The sequence below is a fragment of the Macrosteles quadrilineatus genome, unplaced genomic scaffold (assembly GCF_028750875.1).
Source record: "Macrosteles quadrilineatus isolate MER2022 unplaced genomic scaffold, UCM_ALF_1.0 Scaffold_5__1_contigs__length_97177068, whole genome shotgun sequence".
NCBI lineage: Eukaryota > Metazoa > Arthropoda > Insecta > Hemiptera > Cicadellidae > Macrosteles > Macrosteles quadrilineatus.
In genome coordinates, this window is record NW_026542598.1 from 94,387,131 (window position 1) to 94,400,418 (window position 13,288).

General features: G+C 33.5%; 1 protein-coding gene across 1 annotated transcript in view; it reads left to right on the top strand.

The window, feature by feature from the left end:
- The first annotated feature begins 1,640 nt into the window (after positions 1-1,640).
- Positions 1,641-13,288, top strand: part of LOC128993987 (U6 snRNA-associated Sm-like protein LSm7) — a 129,672-nt gene continuing 118,024 nt past the window's right edge. The window contains exon 1 of the mRNA XM_054418152.1: positions 1,641-1,667. The gene's annotated coding sequence lies outside the window, so the exon portion shown is untranslated. The remainder of the gene's footprint in view (positions 1,668-13,288) is intronic.

Here is a 13,288-nt window from a genome sequence, read left to right on the forward strand (position 1 = left end):
TTCTGCAGACTGTCACTGATGTTTAAGTTGTTTACAAATGGTTCGTTTTTTAGGCAAATCTAAAATAGAAGCTAGAAATATTTTTTGCAAATGCTGTTATAACTGTTAATAAGTACCATTCTGAATGGTGGTTAAGACTGACCGGGTGATGTCATGTATTTGTGTTTTGATACGGGGTTTTTAATTGTCACCTTTATTAACCTACAGTCACGTGCCCATTCATAACTGTGTTTTTTGGCTCTCTTTTCACGTAATCTCAAGTAAACATCACGATTGAGTGGTCACGGATGTAGCAACGATCGCGGAAGATTTTACGATGTCATCGTGATCGCCACTGATGTTTACGGATATGCTGCAATCGTTTCTTCGTATTTTTAACTTCGCTTTTGTGTTCCACTAATACGTCCTCCATTCTTCTGGACCTTATACGCATCCGATGGGCCCACCTCCTGTTGGTCAAGACCATTTTGACAACGGATCTCAATACCTGTACCTTTCACATTATTTGTTGTTAATTATTATTTATCATTTGCATAAATTATTTTGACAACTCAACATCTATATAACAGACAGAAATGTCAATTCAGACTATAGGAAGCACTAAGGAGGCCGGAGTGACGTGCTTCCGTGTCGTGGAGAGAAATGTTGCTGGTATCACTCCGCTATCAGCTTCCGCCCCTTATCATACAATAGTATAAAATATATACTGTATTGCACGTGTATTGGTTGGTAAACTCACGTTGAAATGCACGAGGAAATGCATGTGTTGTGTTCACTAAGGGGAATTTATGTTTGTTTACCTCACCTACCGTAGACTTCCCAAGTGTTGAATCATTTGTTTTTGAAAAACATTGAATGATGAACACAATTTAAGTTGATGTGTGACTTTTGAGCGGACGTTTGATTTTGGCTCATGTTAATTAAACTGGCAAAATGGGGCAGTCCACTGGGTTAATAAGACAACCTAATTACTCAACACATATACTTCTACTTACTTTTGTAAAAAAATTGGCTTTATTGTGGCATAGGCACTACATACAAGATACATTAAGATGTTTATCAAGATGTATAGCATAACTAGCTTTATCACTGGTGAAACAGCTGGCAAGACTGTCTGCTAGCTAAGTAGTAATGTTGTGCTGTGTCACCTGACCATTGACCAAGAACTGGGGTTACGAACTGTGGATATTTATATGCATGCACTGTGGATGCTATATTCCTGGTGTGGATTAACATCCGCACGAGTGAGTACTACGACTATCCGCAGTACTATCCTGAAAATTAGACCAATTCGTATATACCAAGGCAAAAATTTGGTTCGGATTCCTCTATAAACTGTAGGTCCCTTAGTTGCCATTAGCTGTATGGGCATTAAATTAACTGCTGTGTCTAAGGAATATGTTGAACTTAGTCACTAACAAGACTACAAGATCGCGCCACTCATCCTACACTCTTCTTCATTCATACTTGGCTTAAAATACCTACTTTGTACGTTTGCGCAGGTGTGGCGGAGCTGGCGGGGATGGTGCGCAGTCTACAGGCAGACGTGAAGCGCCTTGGCGGGAGACTGGTGAAACAGCTGGTGCGGCGAGACTGTCTGCTAGCCAAGAGAGATTACCACTGCAACTGGATCACTGCCTACCTACAAGCCAACTCCGAGAAACGCAGTGAGTAGAATATGTACACTAAACGAAGTAATGAGTATTTCGGTCAATATTTTGGGTGTGTTGCCAGCCTAGTGGTTAACGTCTCGGGCCTCTGTGCGGGAGGGACGGGTTCAATTCCTGACACATCTACAACACTTGATCGCATTTCCTTAAAAGCGTTTGAACTTAAACTAACATTGACTCGATAAAAAATGTCACTGGAGTAGAAAAAAAGAAAAAAGATTAACACGCTGTTGCAGGTAATTTAGCTACTGATTTTCCGTGATGCAGGTATTAACGTCACCACATTTAAATCTCATAAAAAATTCCTCGGTGGAGGTCTGTAGTAGACTAGTTAATGAAATAGACACGAATTACGCACACAGACGTAACGAAAACAATACTACTGGCCGAACCAAAAGTAATAAAGGAATAGGATACAGTGTTGGTGTAAGATAAGTAGATTTATTCCTAATCGTGTTTCATCTGTCCGGTTCCGGTTGTCTAATAAATTAAACTTTGATGGCTCGTTATATCAAGGTACTACATAAAATATATTTAAACATTATTATGAGCATGACGTTTATATGTCCCATTTTTAGCATAAGTTTTTATCCGTAGTTCAATGCGTTTCTTCATTTAAAAGTCAAACAACCTGAGATATTCAGTTGTGTTTTGTGTTATCAGAGACTGCTGTCCCAGACGTCCGCTATACACGTCTTATCACGACCATGTGTCACATATTGTACACCGCTCCATTTACATATGCCTGCAATCTATCAAGTTTAAAGTAGAGATTTCTTTGTTCTTGTGTTACTTTATGTGCTTAAAGTTTTTGTTTTTGTTTGTATCGGCATTCTGTAGTTGGCTCATCTGTATCTACTTTACGTTGTGTATAACCAAAGCATATGTAATCTTTGGTATAACTTACAAAATAATTCTTTATTTATAATATAATTAAGTAAATAATTTATTGATCAGCCTTGTACGAATCGCCTATCGGGTCCGATGATGATTGGAGTGTCCCATGTCCCATCAAAATGTATCACTACTTACCATCTTTTATATCTCTTTTACCGTCTTGTCAGTTAATAGTATAAGAGTGTAAATATATATTTTAAGTGTTTTAGACATGTTTCATTTACTTGTTTGTAATTTACTTACTATTATTGCATATAACTAATCAACCCTCAGATCCCGAACATTTCTCTGCCATTCTTACGATAGTAAATTTTAATAAAAAGGCTATGTGTGTTGTATGTTTAAAAAATGAAAAGTGTTTTGCCTTTGGAAGTGTAACATTGGAGGGTTAGAAAGACTACTATCATCAGTACAAAATGTATACAGTAACACTTTGGTCCCGATTTATAAAATGGTTTCTTAATTATAATACTATCAATAAACTCATTTGATCATCGCACGCTCAATCAAAACGATTTACATTTGAAATCAATTAGTATTTCGCCAGTTAAAACTGTAATTAAGCTAGCTATATTTTGAATGTAAATCATACACGTACAAGTACGTTATATATTTACACCCTTTAAAAACAATAATTAAAAGTCAATCGAACCTAAATTATTGAATTTCAGCCGGTGCAAAATTAGTTTTGTTAAACGAGTATTTATACGACATTAACTCGTCTCTTGTAAAGCGTAAATAGATTACTCTGACAACAATGACAGACATGATCAGCTGATCACATCAGTATTGCCAACCTTACCCCTGTAATGACGTAATGAAACATGCACTTCGCCGGAATACTAATGTGGTGGACTTGCATTACTACTCTTTATTGACAAACTGTAATGTTCCCGTTCAATAGTTATTTGCGTAACTAGTGTGCAAAGTGGCGCTTTGCTGCAAACGAGAGAAACGTTTACTCGACTGTGTACGCTTGAATAGTTATTTGTGTATCTAGTGGGTAAAATAGCTTAATAGCACTTTGCTGAACCAGATAATCGTAGTCGTAATATCTGTAAGTGTCGCCAACTTATTTTCGAGCGTACACGTAATACGTTCCTAATAAAAGCACGCTGATTTGTGTTGTTTGGTTGGAATATTGGAGTGCGTAAAAAAAGAGTGCGGCAAAAGTAAGTAAATGCAGCAATTAGCAACTTTCTCTGCTGTAATCAGTGCAAGGAAGGCCAACTGATTTAGGAAAAATAAGTTGGCAACACTTTAAGATATTACGAGCACCGACCAGCTGGTGCAGCATTTCACATTTCGTTCACGCTTGGATTTATCCTAACCTATAAACGTGTTGTATATGTATAGTGTTTGAAAGACTAATTATTTATATGATTTGTTAGTAAATGTAGGGAAAATGGAAAATATAGTGTGTAATGCGAGTGCAAAGTGCCTTTTCGCTCACTAGGTACACAAATAACTATTTCACACAATTTGTTTTCTAGTCAGTTGAAAAAAGTATAGTTTAAACAGCAGCAAAATATTGAACAACTTAAACAAACCATCTGACCTAAGTGAACAACGGATTAAATGAATGCATAAGTTAAGGTTGTAATGTTTGTCAATAGAATTTCAATCCTAATACATATTTATATTATTGTTTATGTTTGCAAGAATAATAAAGAATGATATAACAAATACCAATGTACTCAGACGTACTAATAAGGGGGCAAAAGAAAATTACACGTCTTAAAAGAGATGAGGATAAACGAAGGTAGAAGGAATTTGATAAATTACCTTCCTTTGTCTTCTCGCCCCCGCGTTACACTGATATTAAATACAAGATGGCATTTTAGTCATAACGTATTACAGGAATATTGTTTTTTCTATGGTACGCTAATTATGTTTTGTTTAGCAATGACGATATGGTATATTGAATACGTTACGTCGTTATTGATTTGTATTCTATTCACTATAGTTGTTGGATCTGAGATTGTAGAAAAATAATTGCAACAGTCAATTTTCATTATTTTAAAATGTTTTCTTTTGATTGGAATAATAAAAAGTTACGATTTACTTACGATTTAAGTTTATTATTGACTATAAATCGTGTTATTTATTATTAACTCTACATGCCAATTTATCTTATAAAACGTACACTAAATGTAAGAAGCGCTAATGTAATTAAAAATACCCCCGCCGCAGCAAACCTGCAGACTAAGCGAATTTCCATATGTCTGATTGGATTTACACTAAAATGTCTACTTAAAAATTTAACATTTATTTCCTATTTAAATAGAATTAGTTTAACAGGTACTTAGGTTTGCTGCATCAGGGAGGGTAAAACTGTTTTTTTTTTTGTAAAATGTTAATAGTTAGTAAGAAATAAAAACATTTTCCAAATTTGATCAAAATATGTTCATAAACAAGCAAACTACAACAGTTTACTTATTCTCCATAAGAATAACATGGGAATTTAAAATTTACATTTTTTTGGAATTTTCTCCGTAACTATTGGGTGCATAGTAACACTTCAATATACTAAATTATTTGTTTTTTTAAGCTCTACAAAATGGTTTGAAAAGATTTTGCAAATTTTTATGTTTTTTGGGTCAAAAATGGGAAAAACCTATTTTTACCCCATAAAACCCTCCGTAAACCCCCGTTCCCATAGTCCGATCATGCTGGTTCGCGAACTCGTTCAAGTTTATCCCGCCTTACACCTTCAAACCAAATTTTATCAAAATCGGATAAAAATTACTCAAGTTATCGTGCGGATGGACATATATATATATATATATATATATATATATATATATATATATATATCTCTATATATAGATATATAAAAATTTGAACGAATGGTGTTTTTGGCCTCCGGGGACATCAAAATGAAAAAGTAAATTGGTCCCGGGCCTAGGTCTTACCATGAGACCTACGGTAATAGCTACTTCCCTATAGGGAAATTCGCTAAAAAAATTATTTATAATTGTTATGTGACGGTAATTTTCTTTCATCTTGGGACATGTTGAACAAAGAACTGCAGAAGTTAAAATTAAAAAAGCGGTGAAAGATTCATATCAACAATATTGGAAAAGTTTCATATATTGTTAACATTTTTATTGTATAAAACGCAGACTAGGTTTCTAATACACTTAAGTTTAAGTTAGAATTATCTATGACTTTTGTAGGTTATAGCTTTCAAAAACCGAGAAAACTCTTCTGAGAGACCCATCCTTTTCTGTGTCCCATTAAAGTAGACCTACATCTTGTTTTCGGCTATGAACCACCGTGTGTTTAAGCTAAGGTAATGAATATAAAATTTTAAACATTTGTACCTATTCCCCGATGTTGGTAATTCTTTTAGACGTTTCCCACGATTCCGAAACATCTAATAATTCCAAATGTAAGCCGAGGAAGGCTTTTACAGAAGCTTAACATAATTATCTCCCTCTCTCTGTAGCTCTTGCAGTTACACTGACCTTTACGAGGACCTCTTCCTCTGTTAATGGCATTTGCTGTCTTCCCTTTGGAAATAACTCGGTTATAAATGTTTTCCTACGTGCTCGCTGTGGATGAAATAGCTTTGGAAAATGAGTTAAATGTACTAAATTAGGTATTAAAAAGGTTAGAGGATTAGATAGAAAATTTATAAGATTTGGTATTTCAATTATTTAGTTTTCGATTTCAACCAATTGCCATTATTAGACTTAATTTGGTCGTTCCGACATTGTAGTCAAATACTGTACATCCAGCTCGTTTCAATTTTGCAATGACTGTATTGTCGTTATTTACCACTTTGAGTTATATCGTTTGGTTTTAAACGAGAATGGTCTAACTATAACAGATGACATACGTTTTAGCGTACGGAAAGTCCAATAAACATGTTCAGTATGTTGGGCTTATCTATTATAAAATAAATTAAGCTTTATGTCGAAAGTCAATACACTAGATAGAATGGGCGTAATTAGTAATTTTAATAAATGTATGGTAACAATACATCATTGTTAACTTTCACAAGTGGTGTTAATGTTAAAAATATTAACCGGCAGTAACACGTTTATTACCTTGATTTCACTTAGGTCGAGTGCAGTGAATGTAGTGTTCCTATTACTTTTATTCCTCTTTCCGTTATATTTGTGAACCATATCTCTCCATTCTCTACATGAAAAATATATGAAATAGGTGTTCACTAGGCACAGGCTAACGGTGAACACGGTGATATCGATATGTCAGCGTGATTTCAGCAAAGTTATTTGCAAGTTTCTAAGCAACGCGAGGAACGTAATTTGACGTTTGGCAGTGACATACTCTCTGTTGATGAAACAAACTTCTGTCATGTGATCGACTTTAGTCGTCTATTGACAGGAGATGACTAACACAGGCTAATAACGGTGAACAAAACAATCCTGGCTAAGAAACAGCTGGTCTTAGTCAGTAACAAAACCACACAGCTAATTAATCTATCTCCATTCTACACCCTTCATTCATAATCAACTTAAACTACGGACCAAAGACTCTAAATACAATTAATTGTTTGGTTGTTGATGGGATGATTATGATAATTTATTATACAATGAAATTAAATTACACTGCGAAGTTTTAATCACGTTGTTTCACTATCTAGCTAAAATATGATACATTATAATAAGTTATACATTCATTAATAAAAAATAAAAAATACATTTTTTTAATAATTAAAAAAATTGCTCCTTTACTACAAACCTCTTTCAACAAAACAATGATGGTACAGTACTAAATACAAACAAATACTATATATCCAGAGAAAATTAAAATTTCGTTTTTTATTCAAAGCACTCTTTTCTAGTCGTCACTTAAGGCACAAAATACAAACGATTGCAGCAGATCTTTTTAAGTGTGTCAGTTAAGGAAGTAAGGGAAAAGTTCTTAACAAAGTTATATTGCTTAGAAGTCGGCAAACTACGTTTAGTTAGTGAAATATAAGTATATAACCCAGAGGGTATTTTCTTGACTGAGGAGTATATTTTGTTTTCATGGTCATCATGGAGAACAGTTCTACTAGATTTTGTTCTTGGTTTTAACCATTACACAATTAAAACAAACCACGAAAATTAGAGTTATCGGTTACTCCATGGACGCTATAAGCAGTTTATGTAATTTTTAAAGTTTGGCTGTTTTTTTAAATTTTCAAATATGACTTCAGCGATTAAGAGATCAACACGGGACTTTTTGTCCATTTGGGTGAATTTTCAACCTACAAAACACAAAAAAAAACAAATTACAAAATACGATTTTAGCTTTCGGTATATATTAAAAATCTAAATTTTTGGTGAACTTTTCGTTACTAGGCTAATCAAAACGTATTATTTCGGTTGCCTGATTGAGGGCGTTAATCGAATCCAGCACAAAAAATTAAAATAAAACTGCTTGGATAAAAATACGCAATATGATGGGTTTTTCATCGAACAGAGAGGTATAAATGGGGAGGACATTAAAGCCTGATAGTACAGACCGCAGTGGTTGTAAGGGTTCTGAAGACCGCCACATGTGGATTATTATGTGGAAATGATCACGAGATAATCCCCAATAGCCTCAACTAATTTAGATTTGATATTCAGTGGTTGTCACTGTATATTCATCAGGTCCTGATTGCAATTGTATTCTGTTTGTTGTATAAATTATAATTGTGCAGATTTTCCAAAATAGTAATATTCTAGTAGCTAGTCCGTGCTTCACAATACGGTTATAGAGGAACGAGTACTCTATATTTCTAACGCTATTTTAGATAGCTGTTCCAATTTCACCCTGGATGAAAAATAACCGTATAGTTCCAATAGCAAATGTCATCATCACTTATGTTTTAATGGAAGTATAGATTTCACTTTTTGTTGCATACAATAGGGAATGAACTCACAACTCTCGCACTGAAGTGAGAGGCGTTAACCACTAATCACCAACAATATTCAGTACACAGTTTTTTTACGAAAAAGTCTCAACTCCTGATATAAAAATATATACATTTTCTTAAGTTTTTTTTCTTGCAGATTTAGCCTAATTTTCCTTTAAAGACAAGTAAGACATTGTAAACGGAGTAACCTAGTGTTGAGGAAATTCTAATTCAGCTTACTGGATGTCATTTGAATTGTTAACAAGCGCTGTGGTTGGTCAGGTTAGCAGGGTGATACCACGAATAATTGCATTCTATAATTAGTTTGTTAACTTGCAGGAACGAGAGTTGTACCTTGGTTTGTTTAGGAATATAGGGTTAGCATATGGTGTTGAGATAAGTCCAACAAATTATGTTGTTGTGTATTTTCACATTATTGTGTTGCGACGAAACTCAGCTGTCTTGATTTTAAATTTAGTACAATTTTTTTTTACTAATAAATGGATGGAAATAAATCATTCCAAAAAAACTTCCATCATAGTGCTTTTAAATTATTTTGATCTAATCCAAGCTAGTGCCATTACATATACAAAATTTTAATAGTTTCAAATATTACAAAAGAACATTGTTTTTATTTTTTTAAAGACAAACCTACTTAATGAGTTCAAAAAACTAACACACCCGTTTTTCTAGTTTGGAACACACTACTTTACAAACCTCTTACTATGTAGCCTCCCACGATCACATGACATCAATACGTTACACCGGTCAGTATGGGACTTAAGTCACTTAACAAATTTCATTAAACTGTAATTTATTGAACATGTTAGACTTACTTTCTGCATAATTATAGTTTTAAATTATATAAGGAATCGTGTGACGAAATGACTAATTAAAAAAGCACAAAATATATTAAGTTTGTACACTTAAAATGTAAAGAATATTTTTACAGCCACTTTTTTTACAATAAAAAATTCTTAAGGCAGGTAGTAAGAGGTTCCGAAAGAGTTTAAATGGATTCGAATCATCAAAAGTTCATTTGAAATGTGTTTCATGTATTTTGTCTCAAATTTGTTGTCATTTTGTCACTTGGATAGACAATTGGCTGTGGATTGTTGAAATATTCACTATTCGCGCTTCACTATTCCCAGTGAATGTATGCGAGAGAGATGGCACAATATTATTCTCTCTCTCTCACTTGAGCCGAAGTATATCGATTGCCATTTGGCGTTCTGACCTTTTACATAATCCCACTCCGGCGTACGGCTTCCAAGTCATTCAAACTCGGTCTAAACTCTGTTGCTCGATATCGAGCATAGATTTCTGAGAGTATTCCAAAAAAATTTTTTTGGGACATTCACTTTAGCCCCCAGATAAATAAAATGATATTTTTTTATATTATTTTCTCGGCTCAAATAAATAAATGTAATTTATTTGTGCTACAGTTGGATGCAGCTAAGCAAGTTTACTTATGATATGGTAAACAGTGTAGCGCCGAATGCGCGATTCAATCGAACTAGCTGCAGGCATTTAAATAGCTTAAATCTCACGTGTTGAAGAACAAATTGCTTACAAACTTCATAAAACATAATGTCAAACTATTCTCAATTCAAACACGTTAAAACATTTGTGTAATGGAGTATGATACAGATCCCGATATTTCTAAGTGTGGCTGTAGAAAGTAAAACCGTTGTGAAATGATGAAATGAAAATGATTCCAAGAAGAGATTTCCGCATCCGCAAAACACGTGTTTTATTCCAACCAACTTGACGTATGGATGCAGTTGTCAACTTTGACACAAATATATTTTCCCGCTTCAATCCAAACGCAGACTGCATGTCACTGCTTGGTGTAGAATAGCGACACTTAATTTGATTATTTTCAACAACCTTAAATGTTTATGCTTAGTTTACATGTCGTGTTTGAAAAATATTTAAATTAGTGTTCCATATTATATTATTCCTACAGCAATCATTAGTGATAAAAGCCATTTTTCAGTATTTTAGTTTGTGTTTTGGAACCCAACTAAACAATTACAACACACAATACAAAAATTACAACACTTGTTTTGATCCCAATAAGGACTTTTTTTATAAAACTCCTGCAAACGATTGATACAAATAAATTTATAAGAAACTGATTCATTTGTAATAATTTTTTAATACGAGTAAGAATGGATTATTAACTGCTTTCAGGAAATAATAAATAGGCCTTCTTTTTAATTGTAGGCTACCTTTGTCATTAGGGATTTAACTTAGGATGTCCAATATATATTACAAAGTCTTTGTTTGTGGGCTACAGTAAAATACAGGAAAATACAGTATTGTAGAAAGTTTATTCAGCTGCAGTGCTGACTTTTGCATCATAATGCAATGCAGCAAAGCGAGCTTTAAATGCACTCTGCATATCCGCGTGCATCGTTATGGATTTGCAAATTTTACTACATAGTCTAAGGGCTGACTTGATGAAAGGATTTAATTATGCAAGCTATGAAAATCGTAAAATTTTCCACTATGACGTTGTTGCGTGGTCGATAATATCAATTTAAGGCAGTTCGTTATTATATATGATTTTTTTTGTCATTGAATACTAAAGTGGACTTTCATTGGTTTAGTTACTAAGAATAGTTAGATTTGTATTAAATGGTGTATTAGTGTAGTAAACAAATGATGAGACTAAAATATTTCCTATTTCATACGAATTACGCTTCGAAATGTAATACTTTATGAATAAAGTACTTGGATAATCATACTATGATGACACTCCTGTGCAGTTAAATTTGACAAAATATCTCAAGAATAACAAGAACATAGATGTTTTGTTATAGACAATTTAAATAGTCCTTCACTTGTAAAATCATATTTTCATGTCCAAATTAATGTGATTTAACCAATTAAAATTATCACTGAGATCGACGTGATGGTAAATACCTCACTTATTATATGGTAAAATCAATATTAATTTATATTTTTTAAATATTCTTTAACCCATACAGACAACAAGACGAATATACGGTTCAGAAATACGCTAAAGCGGATTATAGTCCAATCACAATAACTGGCTTTAAACTCTAAATCCCTCGATGGTCGAACCAGACAATCTGTCTTTGTGAGCTTCAGGATTTTATTAGTCATAGAATGGGGTTAAAAATTGGATTTGAAATAGTGATGCACTTTTTCCTTGTACCTTTAAATCCCAAAAACATAATTTCAGTAGAATTAAATAAGTAGGGTGTGTTACTATCCTTTATTAAATCGATTAACAAATAAAAATACCCCCGCCGCAGCAAACCTGCAGACTAAGCGAATTTCCATTTGACTGATTGGATTTACACTGAAATGTCTACTTAAAAATATAACATTTATTCCCGATTTAAATAGAATTAGTTTAACAAGTACTTAGGTTTGCTGCATCAGGGAGGGTAAAACTGTTTTTTTTGTAAAATGTTAATAGTTAGTAAGAAATAAAAACATTTTCCAAATTTGATCAAAATATGTTCATAAACAAGCAAACTACAACAGTTTACTCATTCTCCATAAGAATAACATGGGAATTTTAAATTTACAATTTTTTGGAATTTTCTCCGTAACCATTAGGCGCATAATAACGCTTCAATATACTAAATTATTTGTTTTTTGAAGCTCTACAAAATGGTTTGGAAATAAATTGCTAAATTTTATGTTTTTTGGGTCAAAAATGGGAAAAACCTATTTTTACCCCATAAAACCCCCCGTAAACACCCGTTCCCATGGTCCGATCATGCTGGATCGCGAACTCGTTCGAATAAACGTAGGTCTACACGTTTGTACCAAATTTCATCAAAATCGGATCATTTTTGCTCGAGTTATTGTGCTGACGGACACACACATATATATATATATATAAATATATAAATATATAAATATATATATATGAATTTGAACGGATGGTGTTTTTGGCCTCTAGGGACCTCAAAACGAAAAAAAAAATCGGTCCCGCGTCCAGGTCTTACCATGAGTACTACGGTAATAGCTTATTCCCTATATGGGAAATTCGCTAAAAACTAGATTAATTCAATTCGTAGGTTTGGCATGTTAAAAATTATATAACCTGCAGTCAACAATTTTAAATACCAGTTGGTAGCATTGTTCAACCCTATTAAGTGATGCCAGACAGGAATATCTGACCCTGAGAGTTAATTTTGCTGTCAGCAACAGCAGTGATAATCTCACTTGGGCAGATTTCAAGTTAATTGATAGTGGTTATCGTCTGATAAATGCTATTTGAAGTAGTGTATTTGTGTACATCCTAATAAATTTGGCAAATTTAGTGGATTCGTATTGTTTTATTGTTACCTTTTAAAGTACCAACACTCAAATAAAAAGTGTGTATACTGATCGTTTGGATTATTTATTCATTGCCAAAAACAGAAACAATATCTATCAAATAAACGTAACATATGCGAGAAACAATTCATCAAATCCTTAGAACCTCCTATTACAAAACAATAACTGATATAGGCTAGTATATTTTGTTCTTGACTACGTAGTAATTATAACTAGGAACATCAACTTGTTCATGAGTTGAACCTTTGTCTATTTAATACTACTTCAGTGTCTATGTATAGGGAGAACATGTAAACTCTGTATGAACTCTGTATGTATCTTGTACAAAGTGTGACATAATGAACGCATCAATGGCGTATTAGTACTTCTTCGCCGTTGGGTTATTTTTATTTGAAATGTATTTTGTCTCATTGGGTACTTTAACAGGTAAATGACCTATGGAGTAAGAGCATGCTCCTCTGTGCAGCTTACAGATTGTATTGTGTTTGTAAAATATTTGTATATGGACATCAACTCTATTGCCCGTTCTAGAGCGAAC